The 8326-nt window shown below is 37.6% G+C and overlaps 1 protein-coding gene across 5 annotated transcripts in view; it reads right to left on the bottom strand.

The window, feature by feature from the left end:
- Positions 1–356: 356 nt before the first annotated feature.
- LOC124295489 overlaps positions 357–8326 on the bottom strand; it is a 30582-nt gene continuing 22612 nt past the window's right edge. For 2 of the 5 annotated variants that reach the window (XR_006905440.1, XR_006905439.1), the window contains 4 exons: positions 3987–4164; positions 2603–2661; positions 1136–2500; positions 357–922 (listed from right to left, as the gene is read on the bottom strand). The gene's annotated coding sequence lies outside the window, so the exon portion shown is untranslated. Of the gene's footprint in view, positions 923–1135; positions 2501–2602; positions 2662–3982; positions 4171–6593; positions 6809–8326 lie in introns of all 5 variants that reach the window. The other 3 variants (XR_006905442.1, XR_006905441.1, XR_006905443.1) reach the window with 3 other exon arrangements.

Here is an 8326-nt window from a genome sequence, read left to right as displayed (position 1 = left end):
ACTTTGTCTTAGACCTAAGCGAATCGGAGAATTTTCAGCAAGAAATTACTCCTGGTATCAGGAGCGCATCTGAGCCGAGGAGTTCTTCTAAAAACAGGGACACAGTGATTGACCGCTTTGATGTCGATGCTTGAGAGGGCTGGTGATCCCTTGCTTATATGCCTCCCACTGCAATCACAGCGTCAAACTGATTGTGGTATTCGGAGATCATTTGAATTGAGGAGGGCGCTCAGAAACAGGGATTGATTGATACATTGATTGCGTCGTTCACGCTCTGTGCCTCAATATATGCCTACTCACTTGAGCAAGCATCCTCAGACGAACATTTTGATAAGCATGAATAAAATACGAACAAATTTACTGATTTGTTTATTGCAATCTGCGTATTATACAATAGCAACAATATAATATATCGTCATATTATGCAGAGGTGCCATGCACCAGTACGCATCACAGAACTAAAAGTATACTGACAAATGACAATAAAAACTATCCTCTATGTTACTGTACGCTCCTTAACGTAGTGTACATTGCGTCTCTCCTATCTAGTATATGTATAGTCTGATATTCCATGAAATAGCTAATTTTATTAATGCATATTTTTTTGTTCTTTCTCTCAATACTTTTTGGCATCTTATTGAAGTATTACACACTGACACCCGAACACTTGTACTAGAATTAAGGCATAGTGAATAAACTGAAAGTAGGTGGAAGTTAAAACCACATATCTTCGAATTTGTTATCTTTCCTTGCCACCTCTTCGAAAGCTCGGTGTAAATGGTATGTTTTACGGCCGTTACTTTGGATCCGTTGTTCGCAGCGAGTCAAGGCTTTGTAGATCGGGTTCCCTTCCAAAAATCACTTCGATAAAGTGCAACGACGAATTGATTCCAGCATCATTCAAAATCATCAAAATCTTCACCTGAAATCCAAAGGGGTTAGTCTTACTTTTTTGAACAAAATATCTTTTTACCTAGAATCATTTTATATGACTCTTTCTTGACGAATTGAACTTCTAGGATTACAGAAAACACACCAACAATAGTGTAGGACTAACAGCAGTGAAATCACGAAAAATAGCTTTAGTTTCATGGCCGTCACTTTTGATGTGATGCTCGCAGCGTTGATTACTTACTTTTTGATGCTGATTGCACGTGTCTTTCATCATGCCTGCGTATTCAAAAGAGCTTGCGAACGCTCGTCTAATGCTCCTTGTACTTGGAATTAACTGCTTGACTTGTTAAAAGACCATCTGAACGCATGAGGAGGTATGAATACAGATCTCAATTGGTAGATTGACTGCAAAAGTCGATACTGTTTGGCTGCATGCACACCTGTTTACCTCAGGAAGGGTCGTCAGTGAAACATTTGGAAAAATTAATAACGACTGGCTTGGTTTATCAATGTTTAGTTCATCTTGATACTTTAAATTTTCACCATTTCCCGCAGAGATGTTTCCGATATCGTAAGTTACATTTCTCATTAGTTTATTTTGCTGTTTGCCATAAAGCTATAGATGTATCTAATACTTTTCAATATATATTCATAAAATGAACATACACTAGACTCGCCTTGACGGTCTTTAATCAAAGCCAGTTCCCGCCATGTCACATTTATCAATCGGTTTGCCAAGTAATGGGATATAGTCGGGGTCGCTTTTGGTCTCCACGTTCAGGACCGTAGCATGCTTGCCTATATATAGCCGATATTAAAATACAGCATAAGAGACGCCTACGCAACCTCGATTTAACAAGGTGCCATACAGAGCCGGTCGCATTACTGACCGTTAAATCGAGCTTTTAATTCACATGTATAATCATAGTAATGTATTTGACTTAGGGCATGTGTACACAGGTGTCAAAGCATATGTCAGTGTAGGATTGGTCGAGAGTGTTTGGAGATGTTCACCTTTTTTTACCTCTTCTCTTATTCTTTCGATTAGATACTATACCATTAGATTTAAGCAGAGTTACAGAAAAGAGAAAAATTATCAATGATGCATAAGAAAATGATGAGGGGTTATGTATAGTAAGAGCACGGTAAAGATTAGGAAAAATTGAAGAGAAAAACAGCAAACTCGTCTTTGAGATTTTGAAATGTAAAAATTAAAATTCATTCAATCAAACAGAACCAGAACACAAAATATGTATAGAAATATTTCGAATATTATGAGTTTCAATTTCTAAGTTTCACAATTTTTCAATGGATTTCGATATTCAATCGTATACATACTTAATCAATATAAATTCAATTTATTACCCCCAATCCGAGCCTGAAATTGTTCCTAAGTATATCACACGTGAACCACGCTAAGGCTTACAAAGCGTGGGATCTCCGATCTTCTCAACCGAATGGCGCAATATGTCGAGATGACAACCTCTGCTGGCTGAGTCGGAAATTAGATGCTATTAAGTTTCGTGTACGTGAGAGGCTCTTCTTCTCTTATCAAATGTTACAAACATCTTGTAGCTGTTTCCGTATCCGTATCCACTGTAGGTTCCTTACGGAAAGAGAAAATAACAGTGTTATGTACGTAATAATAATGTGATGGATCACATATTTGACACATGTTGTTGTTCACCAGGTGCACACGAACACTAACCTCGGCCTTGGTGGTTCAAACTAAAGGCAGGCCCAAAAAATTCTCCGATTACATTGTTGCTGGGTGGTGAAGAAAAATTCCAACTATACGTATATGTGTACTGACTACTTGATTATTAACATATTAAAAATTTCCTTCGTCTCAAAAATGCAACTGTGTACACTAGATATTGAATAATATTTCATTATTTTTATGATTACGAGTAAATAAATCACGAATTAGTGTCGTTCTCTTTAACTTGTGTGAAAGAAAAAGAAACACATCATCTTTAGCCACTTCCAGTGAATATGTCAAGTTTTCATACCATTTGTGGAAACAACGACTACTTTTGAGTTATAGCACAATTATTAGATACAGTGTAAAGAACTCTATGCCAGAAAATTTCGAGTCACGCAGAAACTTGAAGCAGAGTACATGCTAGATCGTTCTTGGTCCCATTGTGATAAATCGTCGCCACGTTATCGTGATATTGGGCTCGCGATCCCAACGGCGTATTTCTCATGCTTAAACTTTCTTTCTTTCTGCGAAAGTACGAAAATATACGAAGATACTCTTTCGATCTTACTCGTTCGGGTATAGTAATAATAATGGTAAAACTTCCGAATCGAACGAATTTTTCCAGATGTTATGTACGTGTAATTCTTTTTCCGCAGTCTTGATAGAAAGTTTCACGAAAGTAAAGGTAGGTTGGCTGTCCAAAAATCGATACTTTTTATCAAATTCAGTACGATACAGATAAACACCGAGTAATTATCAAATTATTAGATTTGTGAGCTGCAGAGATCCCTTTTGAAATGCGACAATGGAAAATATTGGAAACGTAATCAAAGGCTTAGATACCGATGCTTCATTTGGAATCGCTTCACATGGTTAAAAATCTCGTATAATCCTTCGATTTCACTTTACGATGATTTGTCTTGTTCATAAGAATTTTCTATAAAGTCACTGAAACGGATTTTCTTTTTTTTTTTTTTTTTACTGTAATAGTCAGTTTAATATTACCATGCACGTACCGATTATAAATTAAACATTTGACGATTTTAATACGATAAAAAAGTGAGTCACTGAGCTGGTAAAAAGGTAGAAGGATCTGGTCTCCTAAACAGAAATAGCCATCGCGGAGTGAAATCGAACGAATCTACCAAATTTCGAAGCACATTAAAACGATTTGAAATATATCATCTAGATTCACCTTGCGACTGTAATTCCAGAATTCCCTATTTTTGTATTTTTATACAGTTCTTCGTAGCTTTCAAATAATTTTGTTAATAAAATTAACAAAAAGTGTTAGTTTTCGGCCAACCTTACTCCATAATAACCGTGACCGTTGAGGATTATTTCATCAACCTATTCCTACAGACGTATTATAACGTTACGTACCTACCTCTCCACATCTCGACGAGAACGAGCGGCTGCAATATACATATATGGGTAGTTTTCTGCAGCTCGTTTATAAATTGTTCACATTTATCAAACGAGATTTACATGCCCATCCATTTGCTCGTTCAAACGCTTCCCCAGTTTTTATCCAGCCAATGTATTCCGTTCGCACTGCACGGCACCTGCAACTTCGCGCGAGTTTTATTACAATACGTCCAAAGTGAGTTTTATATTCAAAGATATGTGAGTGTGTGTGTGTGTGTGTGTGTGTGTGTGTGTGTGTGTGTGTGTGTGTGTGTGTGTGTGTAACGATCGAAGTGTACCAGTGAGTGGAAAAGCTGAAATCGGGTTTCTCGGGGTGCGAATTAAAACTTAAAAATTAAGACAAACGAGCTGCACTTTCGAGTCGAGCCTATTAATCTCGAGATTACTACTCAGGCGGGGCCGTTATTTGCGCTAATTGAAAGAAAGGAAGATATATACCCAACCACATCAAGCTCGGGAGAAGAATAGTTGAAGTGAAAAATCGCGGTGAGGAGTGTTCGCTATTATTTCTTGTCTCGTGATATAGGACAAGTCGAGCAGAATGTTTCGACCTGAACGACTCCATCCTTAATACGGACGCTATGCTAGGCTGGAATCTGACGTCCGAGAGGTTGAAGAATACAGAGCTTATACTGTCCAACAGAAATAATAACGCGTTTCATCCTCACTATGCACCACCGTTTCTGCGAAAGAATTTTACTGGCGTGACACACGTGGCATGGTTCAAAGATTTCTGGGTAAAAATTTTCTGCAAAAGTATAAACCTGTAGAGATTCACACTCAGAAAAAACCAATTTCGTCGTTTGGTGAATGACAGCGGAGAAATTATCCTCGTAAAAGCTGCAACCCGTACAATATAAGTAATCCAGACAAATAATAAACATTGTAGTTTTGTTACCTGACAATGAGTAATTATTGCAGACGCCATGCTGAGAATTCTTCATCACTTCAAAAACTACGCAAAATATATGGTAAAACTAGCCACAAAGCAAAAAATAATTATTTTGAGTATTGAGATACTCTTCAACATTAATGTTTGGAATTTCATCGATTTTGTTCAATTATTCTCAATTAGTATCTGGTTCATTGCAGGACTTAATTAAATTATATGCTCACAAGTTTTGTACACAATTGAAAAACTGTAACTGTTATGGCGAAATGTGTTTTACGAAGCGACGAGTTAACGATTTGAGTTTTGAGAATATCGAAGCCTTTCGCATACTTGATGAAATCTGGGAAAAGTGAATAGAACCAACTTCGAGCTGAATGGGGTAAAAAGAGCATAATGAACGAAAATTGCTTAAGCCAGAGAAGGCTGATTTATGATTTGAAATTATGTTACGCAGTATTTTAGAATCGGTTTCTAGGCGAATCTTATTAAATAGCGAAGCTTTGTTATTCGCTAGGTTTCCCTGACATTTTGCCAGTTCTAGTAAGTTACTAAAATCTAAATCGTTCAGCTTATTAACTCTATATTCGGTTCAATACAAAAAAAGTCGGTTTAAGCCAGTTTGTTTTTTCGACGAATAAAAGTAAACTTGTTACCTCAAAAAATGATTTCTAATTCCCATGATGGAAAACTGATATTTTCAGCTTTTTCCATGACCAAATTAAAAATCCCCTGACAGTTACCAAGTATTCCGGATGTGTAGCCGCCTAGTATTATCGTACAATACGAAACACCCAACTTATTACGAACACTATGTGCTGAAGAAGTGATTGTAATTGAATTTTTTTCATCACCAAGGCGGATTTCGTGGATATCAATACAGGATGGATATCGAAGAGTAAAGTTGAACATCAAGCAGCTTTGCTTCGTTACACATATTTTTTTTCTCGACACGTCTACCACGCACCCCCTTGTTTGATTTCCCAACAGAGTTCAATATAGGACGTTGTTCGTGCCACCGTAACGAGCATAGGGATTATGACAAAGCAGATCGTTTCGAATATTCGAATAGGGTATCGCGTTCAAGGAGATTCGAAATTCCGCCGATGAAATAACAGCAACGCCCAATCAATTCTTCTGCGTGAAATCCTCCGCGAGAAATTTTCGCTATAGCATGCAGATCTCCTGGGGGGCACAGATGGAAGTAATTCGTTCCATTCACGAAACGTCGTTTATCTGAGAAATTGAATCCGTTTAGGAGACTTAATATTGTCAGTCAATATACCCATGATGACTCAGATTTAGTTACAAAGAAGAAGGTAAAAGGTTGAAAAGCAAATCTTCTGTATCGCTCATCCCTATTGTCCTAAAATGAATTTGATTCCTTTTCAAAGGTGTTAGGAATCAATTTAAAATTAGACATACAGGTATGTTTAATTAAGTTGGTACGTGAAAACATTTATGATTATTGCACCGAAGGTTGAAAATTATTGTGTTTCCATAGGGGCGAATCGTAAATTTATCACAAAAAAATTAGAAAGCTCCTCACCAAGACGCACACTTTTCACTTCGTAGATTTTGTACAATGTATCGTGCGATTGTAACGGAAAAGATGGATTACTTGATTCGCAGCTGCGCTTCGCCCGTGTATGACATTTAATGCTAATTTCACTTTACCTTACGACTCCTGTACTCATCAAGTAAATTGAATTCCAAGAGACCCAGCGTTAACACCTCTTTTGATCTAGTCTCCAGTGCCGTTACGTCAGAGTGCTGTCCGAGTCAGGCAACAGCATGACCACGATGAGATGGCCCATCAGGTCGTTGCTTCAGGCTATCAGTACCTTCACCAGTTCCAACGAGTTCACGTATGCCAGTGTGCTTTATGTCTTCTGTTCAAGACAGTTTAATATTACGAATCTCTTTAATTAAATCCAACGGGTCAAAGCGGAACTTCGTTTTGAAAAGGTTGGTGTGCGGAGGAATATTTTTCTCGGCACCGTTGCAATTTTGCATGGTGGTGGAGAAGAGTCGTTCATCTGGGCAGAAGCAGATATTCCTTTCGAGAAAAAAGCTCACCATATTCAACTTTTCATCATTGTAAAATACGCAAAATACATATTCTTTCATTTGAAGCTCGAGCATAAAATTCGCAATATTTTAAATTGTGACCCAATGATGGCTGAAAAGTGTTCATCACTTCATGTGATTTTGTAATTACATTTAAAAACACTATCCCAAGGTTGCAAAATGTGAGAAGAATTCTCATAGGAGTATAATGTATTATTTAGTTTCTTATGACTTATCGAGTTGAAATTATGAAACTCAAAAAATTGGGTAAACCGTGATAAATAAAATATAATCATATTTGAAAAACCAACTTGTCGAAAGTCATTCTAAAACTGTGGAATAATTATTTTTTCCCCGATGCTTACAATTAGTCACTTTAACTAACTTCAGCCTCATATTTTAAAGAACTCAGAGAAGGTCTAATAAATCTTATTCGAAAGCTTATTGTCCAGGATGAGTTTTTGAAAGCGTCGAAGACCTGATGCCGAAGGCCTGTGCGTTACACGTTATTGAATAGCCTGAAAAATTAAGTGCTTTACGAAAATTTCGTTGAGCTGCAAAAACGAAACGCCCTTCCCCGTAGAATAACAATGTGAGAAAATGAAATTTGGACGGTGAATCACACGACTTGAATTTATATACATCCAACTACGAATAAATGGAAAGTCACGGAATGGCGCGTATAATTTTAAAAGAATGGTTAAGGGGTAAAATTCCACTGACGAGAAGAACGTTACGAGGGAATTAAATAAGCTCTACGTGGTATTAAGTGGCACCCAGTTTGTCCTCCTGAACTGTTCTACTTGGGTTGCGTCAGGTCCGCGAGGAATATTTATGGCGTAGAATTTATTCACCAGCTACCTTGCACTCCGCGACCTTCTTCGTTGGCGTGCAATTCTTGTGCCGGATTTTTAAGTTCAACCAAGAATGAGCTCGTTCGCAACGCAGAGACAAGGAACTTTGTCTTCCAAAAGTCAGCGTAATTTCTTATTCTCTACCTTCTCTAAGTAATATGCTCAAACTTTAGGTCACTTCTTTTAACGGAACGGTATCTTTCTCGGAGCCTCGTATCTCACCGGTTTGTCCTTTTCAGACTGCAGGATTAATATCAGATGATCTTGGAAACTCTTCGACCTGTATCCCACGATTCTACCTTGTCAACGGATTTCGGCGAATTCATTTATCACTCCGAAAACTCGCGGCAGCTTTTCTTGATTATTCCTGCAGATCAAGTGATCCTGCAACCTTGATCAAGATCACTGAAAGAAATGTTATGATCGCATAGAAATTTTAACCGGCTCCTTCCGAAAGATAACAATCATTGATTCTAAAATCAAAAT

This window comes from Neodiprion lecontei, chromosome 7 (assembly GCF_021901455.1).
Source record: "Neodiprion lecontei isolate iyNeoLeco1 chromosome 7, iyNeoLeco1.1, whole genome shotgun sequence".
NCBI classification, from domain to species: Eukaryota; Metazoa; Arthropoda; class Insecta; order Hymenoptera; family Diprionidae; genus Neodiprion; species Neodiprion lecontei.
This window is presented reverse-complemented; position numbering and strand designations above follow the sequence as displayed.